Below are 15,907 nucleotides of genomic sequence, written 5' to 3' on the forward strand. Positions count from 1 at the left end.
CTGCCAAAGTGCATGGCAGCGCCGACGTGTGGAGCTGTAACTACGGTCAAGGACAATACATGTCCATTATGGCCCACTGGGTGAATGTAGTTCCTGCCAAGCCACACCAGCAACTTGGCCAGGTGACGCCACTTCTGCCTCCATGTTCTCACTCTGCTGGCCCTGGGAATGTCCGCCTTTGCCTCCTCATCCACCACCGTGTCCTCAGCCTCCACTACAGGGACAATACACAGTGCTCTTCCAGCATACTATATGTGCAGGGCACATGAGGTGTCACGCTGTTCTAAACCTCGTTTGCCTGGGCAAATGGAGTCACACAGAGGAGGAACTGCTCCATGTCCTTCATCAATAAATTGAATCCTGGCTTTCTCCACGACAACTTAAAATCTGAGCCATAGTGACCGACAACAGGAAGAACATGGTGTCGGCGCTGCATCAATGAGGGCTGAGCCATTCTTCCTGCATGGCGCACGTGTTCAATCTGGTTTTCAAGAGTTTCCTGAAGTCTTTCACCCATCTGCAGGACATCCTAAAAATCGCCAGGAAACTTTGCAAAAATCCACTCGTACACCGCCAAGCACACCATCCTTGAGCTGCAGCAGCAGAATGGCATCCTCCAACATAGGCTAATATGCAACTTTTCTACCCATTGGAATTCAACCCTCCATATGTTGGACCAACCATATGAACAGAGAAAGGCCATAAATGATTTCTTGATGATCCAAGCGGATAGGAGTACCCCCCTGTATAACTTCGATGTCAGCCAGTGGGAGCTCATTCGTGACACCTGCCATTTTCTCAGGCCCTTTGAGTATGCCACGTTATTTGTCAGTCACCAGGACTATGGGATTAACAACATCATTCCACTACTTCATATCCTGGAACAGATGCTGGTAAATCTGGCTTGCCAGGGGACTAGAGATGTGGGGGCTGAACTGGAGGAGGAGGAGGAGGGCATTGGAGCACAAGCAATGTGTAGCAAAATGGGTGGTTTTTCTACACAGGTGACAGGAGAGGAGGAGCAGGAGGAGCAAGAGAGAGATGAGGAAGATGAGGCACATGACCCAGACACACCGTGGCAGTATGCAGTAGAGATTGAGGTAGGGAGTCCCTCCGAGTCACTTGTGAAAATGGCCCGATGCATGCTCACTTGTTTGGATAGTGACAGCAGAATTGTCACCATTCGGCAGAGGGATGAATTCTGGTTCTCCAACTTGTTGGACCCTCGCTACCGGTCCAAAATGATAGCTTTTTTTTACACCCGCTAAGAGGGAGGACAAACTGAACTACTATAGAGACATCCTATGTAGTCAGTTGGTCACTGCTTATCTCCACCATCGTCTATCTTCTCGCTGGTCTGACTAGGGGGGCCCTCATTCCACTGCCATGGCTGCTGTGGTGGGGTTGGGGGTGAAGTAGGAGCAGTACCAGCTCCATCAGCAGCAGCTTGAGTCTAGAGTCACTGATGAGCAGCTTTCTTCACCCTCCTAGTGAAGAAACTATTCACCAGCAGCAGCAGCTAGACCTGGAGCAGAACCTGAACCAGCAGGTGGTGGCATACTTGGACAGCACCCTGCCACCCCACATTGAAGATCCGCTGGACTACTGGGCAGCCAAACTGGATTTGTGGCCTCAACAAGCAGAGTTTGCCCTGAAAAAGCTTTCCTGCCCGGCCAGTAGTGTGGCATCAAAGCAGGTGTTTAGTGCGGCGGGGACCATAGTTACCCCAAAGAGGACTTGCATGTCCAAAATGTGGAGAGACTGACCTTTGTCAAGATGAGCCAGGCGTGGATCTACCAGGATTTCCACCCACCAATGCCTGATGCATCAGATTAAATCATCGATGCTGCCACCCACCTGATGCCACACATCTGATGCCAAGTGCATCAACCATAGTCAGCGGGTACTGTTATTGCCACCAACCTCCTCATTTTGTCACCGAGTCACTTTGTGGTCTCCTGATGCTGCTGCCACCTCACCACTCTGTCTCCTCATACTGCTATTGCCACCTCCACACTATGTCATTGTGCCACTCTGTGGTCTACTCATGCTGCTGCTGATGCCACTTCCACACTATATCATCTTGCAACTCTGTTGTCTCCTCATTTTGCTGCCAACTCAAAATCTATCTCTGGGCCACTGTGTGGTCTCCTCATGCGGCTGCTGCCACATTCACACTCTGTCACCTTGCCACTCTGTCGTCTCCTCATGCTGCTGTAAATTCACAACTTAGTCTATGGGCCACTCTGTGGCCTCTTCATGCTGCTGATGCCACCTCCACACTATGTAACCTTGTCAGTCTGTGGCCTCCTCATGCTGCTGCTGCCATCTCCCTACTCTGTCATTGTGCCACTCTGTGGTCTCCTCATGCTGCTGCCACATCACCACTCTGGGGTCTCCTCATGCTGCTGCCACCTCACCACTCTGTGGTCTCCTCATGCTGCTGCCATATCACCACACTGTGGTTTCCTCATGGTGCTGCAACATCACTACTCTGTGGTCTCCTCATGCTGCTGCTACCTCAACACTGTGTCACTGAGCCACTCTGTGGTCTCCTCATGCTGCTGCCACCTCACTATTCTGTCACTGGGCCACTCTATGGTCTCCTCATGCTGCTGCCAACTCACAAACGTGTCTCTGGGCCACTCTGTGGCCTCCTCATGATGTTTCTGCTACCACCTCCACAATGTGTCACTGGGCCACTCTGTGGTCACCTCATGCTGCTGCCACCTCCACACTATGTCATTGTACCACTCTGTGGCCTCTTTATGCTGCTGCTGCCACCTCTACACTATGTCACTTTGCCAGTCACTGGTCTCCTCATGCTGCTGCCACCTCACCACTATGTCATTGGGCCACTCTGTGGACTACTCATGCTGTTCCCACCCTCCCCACTCTGTGACTGGGCCACTAGTGTCCCTGTTTGGCCTTATTGACACCATCATTTATTTGACCCTTCTTCTGATCTGTCAGAAGGAAGTAAAAATGAGACACATAATGGATCCTGTCTATGAAGCAGCTGTAAGGCCTGTATGCTCCCATCAGAATTGGCTTATGATTTGGTAGCCAAAAGCAGGAGACATGCAAATATTTTATTTACGTGTCATCTCTGTTTTGGATCCACTCCTGTTTTTTTGGGCTTTAGCAATACTGATGGATTACTTACCAAATGTTGACCGAGTGAAGGCGGATGCTCAACAGAGAGGATCCGTTTTTTGCTGGTTATTGTTCTAATGGATCAGAGGAAGGGCAAAATAATCGGTGACGTCAACACAAACTTACTGCTGACACCATCTCCACTCTGTTGGGGGGCTCTACTTGTAGAAGCGTTTAATAGAACAGGTTCTGTAGACATCTATGTGGAATCAGCTGACGATGTTGTAAAAGGAGTGCGCTCTTTCACTATAGTAGGATCTTGGACCTCTGCACGGTTCTTTATACCTGGCGCTAACATTGTCCTGTAAGGCTGAGTTCACATTTGAGTTATTAGGTCAGTTTTGGTCCCGTATTTGACCAAATGAGTGAAGTGTGAATTGATTCTATGCAACGCCTGTCATCTGCATGTCATACTGACTCACAATATTGTTTCACTACCACAGCAGACTCCCTATGTATGTTACTGCAAGGCACAGTGTTCTACACCACTTTACAGGCTCTCTGCAGCCAGGAAATAGCTGTTTTTTAACACGATTCGCCACAAATAAATTCAGATCGAATCAAATCTTTTTGGAAAATTCTGCGAACCCGCCAAATGGAATTTTTTTTTAAATTTGCTCATCTCTAATAATAATAATAATGTTGCAGAGTGACATTCATTCTTGGTCATTCTGCTCTGTGAACTTGCATGATCCACTGGTTCATGTTTGAGCTAATGTTACACATAGACATCATAATATCTGTCAATTACAAATTCATACTGCATAACTCTGTTCAAGTACAGTACATCTCAAAGGTGCTCTATTGGATGGAATTTAAGTTTTCACTGTGTAGGTCAATGAAGTGTATTTGAGCTCATTGTCATGTTTATGAACTAACTTGACACTTGAAGCAGCAATTACAAAATGAGTAGACAGTGACCTTGAAGTGATACATCCCGTCACTGACAACATTGTACAGTTAAGGTACTTCAGCAGTACTCAGCTACAAGTAAAAGCCTACTGCTATTCACATAGTTTGATAATATATAGGTATAGATGGATTGGCTCACCCTCCAAATAATACGGATAGGGTGCTCCCCCTAAAAGAAAGATATCCCCAATCTTCTAAGGTGTGTGAATTAACTAAGCAAAATAAGAGGGGCACACCTGCATATGGAAATCAGATGGAGCTACAGCCAATGCGTTTAGAACTATTTATTAGTGTTCACAGTAAAATAAAATAAAATAAAATAAATATAAGGTACCTCAATAATACATTCATAAAATACAGTTAAGACATAAATAACCACATGTATGGATTCAGGTATTAGCTGATAATGCGTCACTAACAGCCAGTAGGGAATCGTGGGTTGGATAGTATAGTCTTTGATATAAATTCGAGTGCGCAAGGTTTGATGCGCTATGTCTCACCAGATGCACAAGTCTCGAGAAACCGCAGCAAGAAACCGCAGCACACTATCTGCGCAACCTTGGAGTTATTTGAAGCGCTTTTTCTATAACGGACTGGAAGAAATTCAAGTCCCTCTGTGTCTACACTAACAGACACCAAATCAACGCCGACGATTCTAGTGGGTCAGAGCAATTAAACCCCGGCGTCTAAACGGACAGTTTCTTTCCTGGTCACGGTACCCTGCTGATATATCGAGAGCGGACCGGAACTGAGACCTCTTGTGCTGCAACACGTGGGACGCCACGTTAAGCACGAGTGATCGGTCACTCCACCGCTTCCAACAGTAAGTAGTGTGGCCACACACGGCAAGCTAATATTGCACATTATTAGATATACCGTAACAACCAGCAAGTAATATCATGAGACTTTGTATACAAATTGCAACATACTAGCTACAATTGCTCGTTATACCTAACACCAACTGAGACATAGCGCATCAAACCTTGCGCACTCGAATTTATATCAAAGACTATACTATCCAACCCACGATTCCCTACTGGCTGTTAGTGACGCATTATCAGCTAATACCTGAATCCATACATGTGGTTATTTATGTCTTAACTGTATTTTATGAATGTATTATTGAGGTACCTTATATTTATTTTATTTTATTTTATTTTACTGTGAACACTAATAAATAGTTCTAAACGCATTGGCTGTAGCTCCATCTGATTTCCATATGCAGGTGTGCCCCTCTTATTTTGCATAGTTTGATAATAACCTACAGGCATTCTCTTAGCATTGTATCTCTTAGGTTATAGTAAGAATAAATGAATTTGCCCAGGTCATTAACAAACTATTCCTACAATGTTAATATTATGATACAGATAGTACAGATGTAAGCAATAGTTCTCGTTCAGCGTACAGTAACTTTCAAGCCAGAAAGTGGATCCTTAGGCCTTATACACACGACTGGATGTTGCATCTGCGTTTGATCCCCTTTTTTGGCGGATACCACAGAGGCTTCATTATGTCTGTACCGCAAATTATAGAATATGTCCTATTCTTGTCTATATCGTGGACAAGTGTAGTCGTTTCTAGAGATGGGAATAGAAAAGATATGGAATGCACATGTAAGTATCCATATTTTGAGGATCCGTAGTTTGCAGACAGTAGTAGGGCAGTCATGTGCATGAGGCCTTAAAGAGGTTGTCTCATCTCAGACATTGGGGGCATATCACTATGATAGGTCTGATAGGTGCGGATCCCACCTCTAGGACCCCCACGTATAGTTATAATGGAGCCCACAAAGTATTGGAAGGCGCACAACGCATGAACGGCTGCCCTCCATTCATTCCTATGGGGGTTCAGAAAATAGCTGAACACTGGCCCAAGTTTCTCCATTAGCCCCATAGAAGTGACTGGAGGGGTGGACACATTTGTGCTGCGTGCTTCCCATTCATTTTAATGGGACTTGTGAAAATTTTAGCGCTCTCATAGGAATGAATGGAGGGCAACAGTGAATGTACAGTGCTTCCTCATGTACTTTGCAGGCTCCGTTCTAAGGTGGGACCAGCACCTATTTGACATATCCTAGTGAGTCCAAGAACAAACACAAGACTTCAGCTAAGCTGTGTCCATAATTGAGGTACTTAATCCCTACGGACCCCCGCCGTACATGTATGACGCTGGTTGGCGTGACTTAAATACCAGTGCCGTGCATGTATGGCGGGCTGATCCGGCAGGTGCAGGAGCTGAGCCCACCCGATCAGCGGTACAGACCAGGCAGTCACTGACAGCCGGGCTAAAATAAAAAGAAATGTCTCTCAATATGTTGTAGGGTACTTATCGGCGCTGCAAGTCCACCACGTGACGTGGGTCAAGTTCACATAAAGTTCAAGCGAAAATATATGGTGGTCGCGCTGCCCAATGCACAGGAGTCCGTCCAGCCAGAGATATGTCGCGTTATCAAGCTTCTCACAATGCAGCCACACAATGAATCCTCGGACCCCTGGATTTATTGTGTGGCTGCATTGTGAGAAGCTTAATAACCCGAAATATCTCTGGCTGGACGGACTCCTGTGCATTGGGTAGCGCGACCACTGACAGCCGGGCCCCTGCTGCATACGTCGGCATTGGTGAAAGATCCGATGCAGACGTATTAACCCCTTGTATTCCACAGTCAAAGCTGACCACAGCATGCAGAGGGTTTGTGGAGGGTACGAGTGCCCTTTGCATCTCCATCGGGTTACCTGCACTGCAGTGATGGGGACCTGATGGCAGAGAAGGCAGACTCATGCCTTCCATAAGCATCAGGGCTTGCTGTTGCGGATCTCCTAGCACCCCGACCTAGTACCTCCGTTGATAAATTCTCCCAGTGCCTCCCAAGGACTCCAAGCACTCCGCACGACACCTATACCACCACAGGAACCAGGAACAGGAACAGGAACAGCTCTTACAAGAGCTAGGAGTAATAGCCAGGGGAGTATACAAGTATAGCAATCCCCACACACATGAGACGAGGCTTTATGTTGAGTGTAAAACAGGAACACTTTATTGAGGGCTACCCGCCCGTATTTATGCAGGTCCCCCATCTAGTGTACACGCCCCTAGGGGACCAGAAGGAAGACTGACACAGGACAGATACGTAGCACTCAGGATATACAGACACAACACATCCCCACAATGCATCATGGTTTCCTCCTATCTGCCCTGGAGACACCCGAGGAGCAATTCAATTATCTCTCAGGACAAAGGGAAATCACCAATACACATGTGGAAACAACAAGACAGGAATCACCACCCAAACACACAATGTCACACCCTCACAGCAAACACATACATTTAACATATTCCCAGATAGCTCAAGTCTGAGTGCATATCATTAGGTGAATAGCACTCAGAATACACAAATACAATAACATTAGCTATCTGGGTATCCTCACATAACATACAATACAATTACACAGACAGATGGTTCTGTCACACACCTCAAAACCCCACATGTCCCCATATGGCTTGGATCTGAGCGCTCAGATGCCACAAACACAATCAAATCGCCATGGGGTTTAAGTTTTGCATGGGCTGATGAGAGGGCCCATAATCCTGGGGCAAGAGGCTGGCAACCAGGCCCCTCCAAAACCCAGTGGCGAGGTTATTTTCACCACACATCTTCCCCTCCCAGGGAAGAATAACCAGATACCTGACCTCACGCCGGTCGGTACCTGAGTTAGTCTGGCAGCCCACCCACAACCAAATACTGGACCTGTTGAATTTGGTAGCCTGTCTCTGTCCAGTGAGTCCACCAAGGTTATGTTGGTAGCTGGTTCTCCCGGTCTCTGTGTTGCTCCCTGGCTTGAAGTGGAGGTTGCTTTGTGGGCAGGGATCAGCGGTACTCTGCCCTGGTGCCAGCGCTACCACGGAAGAAGCCTGGTTGGAGCCTGGTTGTTGGAGGGGGAGACCGACTGTCTCCCCTTTGGATACCCAGCTCTGCTGCTGGAGGGGGAGACCGACTGTCCCTACCCCCTGTGCTGTAAGTGCAGAGACCACGGTCCCATCTGCACTGTTGTGGGGCTTACTGTCTCCCCCTGGTGCGTTAAGCTGCCGCTGGGGAGAGGGGGTAATGAGCTCCTCTCCCATACATACTTCCAGCCGCTGGGAGGGGCGACCGACCGTCTCCGCTCCCAATACCGTGTCCTGCTGCTGGGGAAAGGAGACTGGGCTCTCTATTCCCTGCTGGACACTCTGCCGCTGGGGGACAGGACCGACTGTCTCTGCCCCATGTAACTCAGCCTGCCGCTGGGGAATGGAGACTGGGCTCCCAATTCCCAATAAATCACACGGCTGCTGGGGAATGGAGACTGGGCTCCCAATTCCCTGTAAATCACCCAGCCGCTGGGGAATGGAGACTGGGCTCCCAATTCCCTGCAATTCACACTGCCAATAGGGAGAGGGGGTAACAAGCTCCTCTCCCATACATACTTCCAGCCTCTGGGGAGGGAGACCGACTGTTTCCGCTCCCAATATAGTGTCCTGTTGCTGGGGAAAGGAGACTGGGCTCTCTGTTCCTTGTAGGACACTCTGCCGCTGGGGGACAGGACTGACTGTCTCTGCCCCCTGTAACTTCGCCTGCCGCTGGGGAATGGAGACTGGGCTCCCAATTCCCTGCAGGAGCAGTGGAGAGACCTCGGTCCCATCTCCACTGGCCACCTGGGGTTCTTCCCAGTAAACATCCACAATAACCTCCCAGCTGAAGGGCTCTGGACCTGAGTCTGACTTCTTGCTGTCCTGCTGAGCCTTCCCAATGGAGTGGAAGAGATCTCTGTAGTCCTGCTCCAGTTCCCACTCCAGGGTTGCTAGGTGAGCCAGGTCTTTCTCTACCTCATGGGGGTCATCCCAATCCTGCCTAGCCTCCCTTTCGTAGAAAATGTCCTGAAGTCTGGACTGTGCAGGGCTCCCGAAGTCAGGCTCTGCAAAGGACTCCCATAACAAGCCAGGACCAACAAACTCCTCTCCCTCCGGCTTGTCATGCTCAGCTGTCCAGGGTATATACTGTGCCATATACCACCAGAGCGCCTGGTAGGAGTCCTCCAGCCATAGCTCCTGCCATACCCGGTGCTCTAGTTCCTTCACCCATTCCTCCAGGGGCTGCTCTCCCAGGAAGGGCATCCGCAGGGCCACTTGCTTCTGCAATCGCTGCTCTTCACTGGGGAGACTCTCGCCTCGCTGGTATTGTACATTGTCCAGGGCTTGGTACCAGATGCCTTTCCTTAATGCATCCCGGCCATCCAGGTCTTCCTCATCGTATGCCACTGCTGGTTCCATCCTGCTGCTGTCAGGTTCGCTGTACTGGGACATGCGTTGCCCTCAAATTGTAATTCCAGGGAATGGTGTCTCTTCTAGCTGTCCTTCTGGCTGTGGGAAAGATCCCGCCGCTTGCCACCAATGTAACGGATCTCCTAGCACCCCGACCGGGTACCTCCGTTGATAAATGCTCCCAGTGCCTCCCGAGGACTCCAAGCACTCCGCTCGACACCGATACCACCACAGGAACCAGGAACAGGAACAGCTCTTACAAGAGCTAGGAGTAATAGCCAGGGGAGTATACAAGTATAGCAATCCCCACACACATGAGACGAGGCTCTATGTTGAGTGTAAAACAGGAACACTTTATTGAGAAGTTGGGCCACACCAAACAGGCCCGCAACTGTTCTACGGAGCACCCCCTTGCGGAAATTTCTCTTGCCAAGAGGTAAGTGTATCGCAGTCTGGACCTTTTTTGAGGAAAGTGCAGACGACAAAAAAATTGTAATTTGCAACCTGTGCCATACAAAAATTAGCAGGGGCGTGAACACTAGTAACCTCACCACCACCAGCATCATCCGCCACATGCCATCAAAGCACCGTAATAGGTGGGCCGAATGCCTGGGTCCACAATCTTTGTCTGCGGGTCACACCACTGCCTCCTTTTCTCCTGTGTTAAGTGCTGGAAAATCCCCTGTCCAATACGCCCCTGCACCTGGACCTTCGCAAACAACATCAGCGACCACATCCACTTCTGTGTCCCAGCGCAGCGTACAAATGTCCTTACGCCAGGCATTTGAAGACAAGCTCAAATACCCAGCCACCACCCATAGGCCATAGCACTAAATGTGCAGCTTTCCAAATTACTGGCCTTGGAAATGTCGCCATTTAGGCTTGTGGACACTGAGGCCTTCTGCAGCCTGATGAGGCCTTCCGCAGACTGATGTCGGTGGCCATCCCGCTTTACGCACTCCCCAGTCGCCACTATGTTGTTTTGTTGTACCGTGCTCGCCTTACACCAACATGTGTCCCGTAACATTACACGTGCCCTGACCAACGCAGTTACTGGGAAGGTCCACTTAACCACGGACACATGGACGAGTGCATTCGGCCAGGGACGCTACATTTCCTTGACGGCACAATGGGTGAATGTTGTGGAGGCCGGGAGAGAGTCATACCCTGGGATGGCACAGGTGCTTCCGACGCTAAGGATTGAGGGCCCTACGTCAATCAGGGTTTCTGCCAGCACCTACGTTAGTGGCCGCATACCCCCACTTCTCCTCCTTTGCCTCCCCCTCCACTTCCACCTCTGAATTTTCCGCATGCAGCACCAGTCAGTCATCAGTCGGTAGTTGGAAGCAGTGTAGCTCTGCAGTGGGGAAGTGGCAACAGGCCGTGCTGAAGCTCATATGCTTAGGGGACAAACAGCACCTCTAGTGGCACAATACGGATGCTCCCAGCCATCCCTATTAATCATGGCCCCAGTTCCGAAAACCAACAAAATAGAACTGAAGTCCTATTCCATTATTCCTAGATGAAGTATGCAGGCGTCCCGGCCTGCTTTGAACACTGTAAATTTTTTCAATGGTCAGCTAAGCAGCAGGCACTCTCCCATAATTTTTTAAATGGTCAGCTCAGCAGCAGGCCCTCGCATATAAATTTTTTGAGGGTCAGATCACCTGCAGGCCCTTGCATATAATTTTTTAGAGGGTCGGCTCACCAGCAGGACCTCACCTACAATCTTTTACAGGGTCAGCTCACCTGCAGGCCCTCACCTACAATCTTTTACAGGGTCAGTTCAACTGCAGGCCCTCACCTAATTATACCTAATAGGTAATTTGAGCGCATGCTGCCTTGCTTGGAAGTGGTAGCCATAGCTGTTTCTCAGGCTCCCTCTCCAGAATTAAACCCTGATTCCTCATCGAAAGTTGATAGGCCAGACATCCGAATGGATCGTCGCCATCACGGGGACATGCGATCGGGCCCAGGTTATCTAGAGTCACCAAAGCGGCAGCAGGCCCTCGCCCATAATGTTTTAGATGGTCAGATCAGCAGGCCCTTGATCCAAATGTTTTTGAGTTTCACCAGCAGGCCATCAATCATAATTTTTTAAGGCTGTGTATGATGCCCTCCTTTATGTGTAACAAAGGGTGTATTGTAGTGCCGGTTCCTTGCAAAATTTTGGTAGCCCTTTCACTTAGTGCATAGGTTTAATGAGTGTAGAAGTCCCACTACATGAACAATTGTACCACAATGTGAATGAGGCCTTCCTTTATGTGATATACAGGTTGTATCGGAGTGCCTCTTCCTTGTAATGTTTGGCAGCACTTGCACTTTATATACAAGTAAATATATAGGAAAGAATGTTTCCTAACAATTTTTCCTCTAAAATCAGTTTTGTGCGTATTATTGTCAGTCTGTAAAAGTGGCGTACTACTTGGACAGCATCGTTCCCAGCAGCGACCTGAGAGTCCAAGATGCATCCAGACATCCTCCCCATGCTGTTCCCGAACCATTTTGGTGGTGTTTCCATCAATTTCTGACCTTTTCCTATGAACCAGGCACCCCCCCCTCTTCAGAGCAGGGAGTCCCTGGTTTAATGCTCGGGTTCTCCCATTGACTTCCATTGTGCACTCCATTGTGAGCATCCCGATGTGTTCGGTCTGAGCCCCCGAGCACCCGAGCACTGTGGTGCTCGATCAACACTAATGGCTACTCTTGACACCAGACTTGATTCTGTCACACAACAGCATGCAGCCCTGTCAGCAACCGTTAAAGCTCTACAATGCGCAATTTTATACGCAATTTTATGTCCTACAACAACATTCAAACCGCAGTCGCCATAAAAATATACTGACAAGAGGCCTTCCAGAGTCAGTATCGACAACGGATTTACTACCAACGATTGTAAGAATATTCAATGGAATCCTCGGTCGCCCGCCAAAATCTCTCACATTCAGATTGACAAAGCCCACAGAGCTCTTAGACCTTATAACCCTGATGGCACTAAACCAAGAGATGTCATCTGCAGAACTCACTTTTACATTACCAAAGAACAGATCCTGACCAAGGCTTGACAAGCTTCCCCCCTGTCGCCTGAAGGAGTCTCCATTACATTGCTGCAGGATCTTTCACGTCACACTTTGTCACAGAGAGCAGCCTTGCATCCGCTACTAGATCTCCTCAAAGATTGCGGCATTACTTACCACTGGGGCTATCCCTTTGCTCTATTTGCTGGTCCCAAAGGACATGTTGTTGCTCTCCGTAACCTTTCAGACCTCCCACCGGTCGAATTGGGCCCTTGGCCATCTATCCTCCTACCTGCCTCCACATTACAGAGATAAGCCTCACCCCTCTCTTGCAGGCAATACCGAATCACCTGGGCCGATCATGCCGACACCTCGTGAACGGAGACAGCGACGATCTGCGGGCCCAGGACGTGGATCCCCACTTAACTCTATCACCTGAAGGATTACCAGCTAATCCAAATTGGGACAGTTAACTCATAGTCACAATGGCCTCGCTCCTCTTTATGCCTTGCATTTTTTCAGTTGCATTTGCTCCCTTTTAGTAGTTGGTCTTACAGATTTGTCAATTATATGCTAGGGGATGTGGCGGGCCTGCTCTTTTCTGGCTGCTACTTTTCCCCAATAATCCGAGACACTCCTTCGCGGCTGTTCTGTCCCTAGTGACTGTCTCCCTAGACCTTTGGTCACGCTAGTTCTCTAACTTTCTTCTTCTCTTTTGTTTGAGTTCCCTTTCTTTCTTTTTTTTTTTTTCTTTTACTCCTTCTTCGTCTTCTGTTTGTCACCCTTCCCTGTGTCCCTTGTATTCTTTCCCTCCTTCAGATATGACATCACTCAAGATAGCATCGTTTAACACGAAGGGCCTTAACACCCCTGAAAAAAGAACCCAGGTACTCTACCATTTAGACCGTCTGAAGGTACACATTATTTAATTTCAGGAAACACACTTTAAAGCGGGTAAGGCTCCTGGCATACAACATTGCCATTACACAACCTGGCACTTTGCAAATAAGCTGGTGAATAAGACAAAGGGGGTCGCCATAGTGATCCATAGGTCTTTGCTTCACCAGGTGCTGGGATGCACTGTCGATCCCAGAGCCAGGTATTTGATTCTTTCATTATTACTTGGTGGAGGTAAATTACCTTTCTTAATTCCTATGCCCCCAACAAAAACTAATAAAATGAGAATGCTCGGATTGGGAGAAAATGTCTGTATGTGGGTAAGTAACTGGCTCAATGATAGAAAAATAAAAATAAAAACGTATAAAAAAAAAGCTATTTTTTGTCATCTTACATCACTAAAAGTGTAATAGCAAGCGATCAAAAATTCCTATGCACCCCAAAATAGTGCAAATCAAACCGTCATCTCATCCCGCAAAAAATGAGACCATACCTAAGATAAACGCCCAAAAACTGAAAAAACTATGGCTCTCAGACTAACGGAGACACTAAAACATGATTTTTTTTTGCTTCAAAAATGAAATCATTGTGTACAACTTACATAAATAAAACATTTTTATACTCATTAGGTATCGCCGCGTCCTTGACAACTTGCTCTATAAAAATACCACATGATCTAACAGCTATTTCTTGTTACTTTGCCTCACAAAAAGTGTAATATAGAGCAACCAAAAATCATATGTACCCTAAACTAGTACCAACAAAACTTCCACCCTATCCCGTAGTTTCTAAAATGGGGTCACTTTTTTGGAGTTTCTACTCTAGGGGTGCATCAGGGGGGCTTCAAATGGGACATGGTGTCAAAAAACCAGTCCAGCAAAATCTGCCTTCCAAAAACCGTATGGCATTCCTTTCCTTCTGTGCCCTGCTGTGTGCCCGTACAGCAGTTTACGACCACAGAATCAGGGCCATAAATATTGAGTTTTGTTCGGCTGTTAACCCTTGCTTTGAAGCTGGAAAAAAAAATATTAAAATGGAAAATCTGCCAAAAAAGTGACATTTTTAAATTGTATTTCTATTTACCATAAATTCTTGTGGAACACCTAAAGAGTTAACGACGTTTGTAAAATCAGTTTTGAATACCTTGAGGGGTGTAGTTTCTAGAATGGCATCATTTTTGGGTGGTTTCTGAAAGGAATCCATGTTTTTTTTTTTATGTCAAAACCAATTCTGCTTTTTGCTGAAGTTTCGTTTCTCTGTTAGGAACTAACTCTGATTGCTGTGAAACTAATTGCTGTAAAGTTTCTATTCTCTGTAACCCTGAATCTTATCTCTTTGGCACTACTCCCGGACAATACTCCTAATATGGAAGTTCCGTTTTTGTTTCTCTTTTTCTGTCTGTAGAATGAAACGTGTTAATATGATAGGTTGAATACATAACTTATGATGATATGCTAATAAAGGGGGTAAAGCCCCCTCTATATAACCTGTATGCATTAAAAATAAACCTCAGAGTGTTCATTCAGTACATCACTGTTGTGTCTTTTATTACCTACTGAGTGAAGCGCTCTCCTGACGTCAGAAAAGGACTCAAACCAAGCCGATACTAGAAGTTTGGTGCCAGGGGTACCAAGTGGGACGTTGAGATTCCTATCAGTTTGGGGGCTCGTCCGGGATCGAGAAGGTCATTGTCGGGTTTGGTAAGAAAGGCATCTGTTATTGTCCTCTGGCCGATCCGAGGACCACGTCTCGATCTAGTAAGTAGAACCTACAACTTCTAGTATAATTACTGTATCAGGGATACAGGGAACAGACTCCGGGAGTCTGGGGGAGTGACCCGGGGACTCCGGGAGTCCGCCGTGAGGATCACTCAGAGAAAATATAGTGCGCACTAGATAATATTGTCTCAGGTGGACAAGGATGGAGCTTGGTTTGACTCTTTTAAAGCAGTTTTAAAGTATAAGAATATTAAAGTTGATATAAGGATACTGATGTCCGGGTGGTAAGTGTACGGACTGAAGTTCACTATTTGCATAGAGTTATAAGGACATTGCATTGTTGTTTTACTGTGTTGCGGAGGTCTGCAATACGCTCCACCCCCGGCTAGGAGCAATCCATTAACCCGGGGATAGGTGAACACAAGTGGCAGACCAAAGCAACAAATTATATGTTTGATGAAACTCTCTGATATTTTGTGATCAGACCTGAGTCCTTTGCCTAGTTGACAGGATTGATTTGTCGAATCCTTAACGCTTCAGTACAGCCAGTCCTAGGAAAGTACCATCATTAAAATATCAGACGGAATGGGGTCACAAGGCTCTAAAACAAATTATCCCAAACCTGAGACAGGAGAAACATGCAAAGTTTATGTTGCACGGTGTAGTCCCACAAATTACTTCCTAGTTAACCCATGGGTGGATAACTTAGCCCCTTTTCCCAGGGACGGCGATAATAGCCCGTACTACATGGACATGATAAAGGGTCTTTGTCTGGGAGACAAAGAAGCATGGCCACATTTTGACCATGACCTGTCCTAGGATATGGATTACATGATACAAAGGGGTAGGGAATCCTGCAGAGTAAGTGATGTTATATGTGTAATATTATTATAGAAGACAAAAATAAAATTG

Source organism: Bufo bufo, chromosome 5 (genome assembly GCF_905171765.1).
Source record: "Bufo bufo chromosome 5, aBufBuf1.1, whole genome shotgun sequence".
NCBI lineage: Eukaryota > Metazoa > Chordata > Amphibia > Anura > Bufonidae > Bufo > Bufo bufo.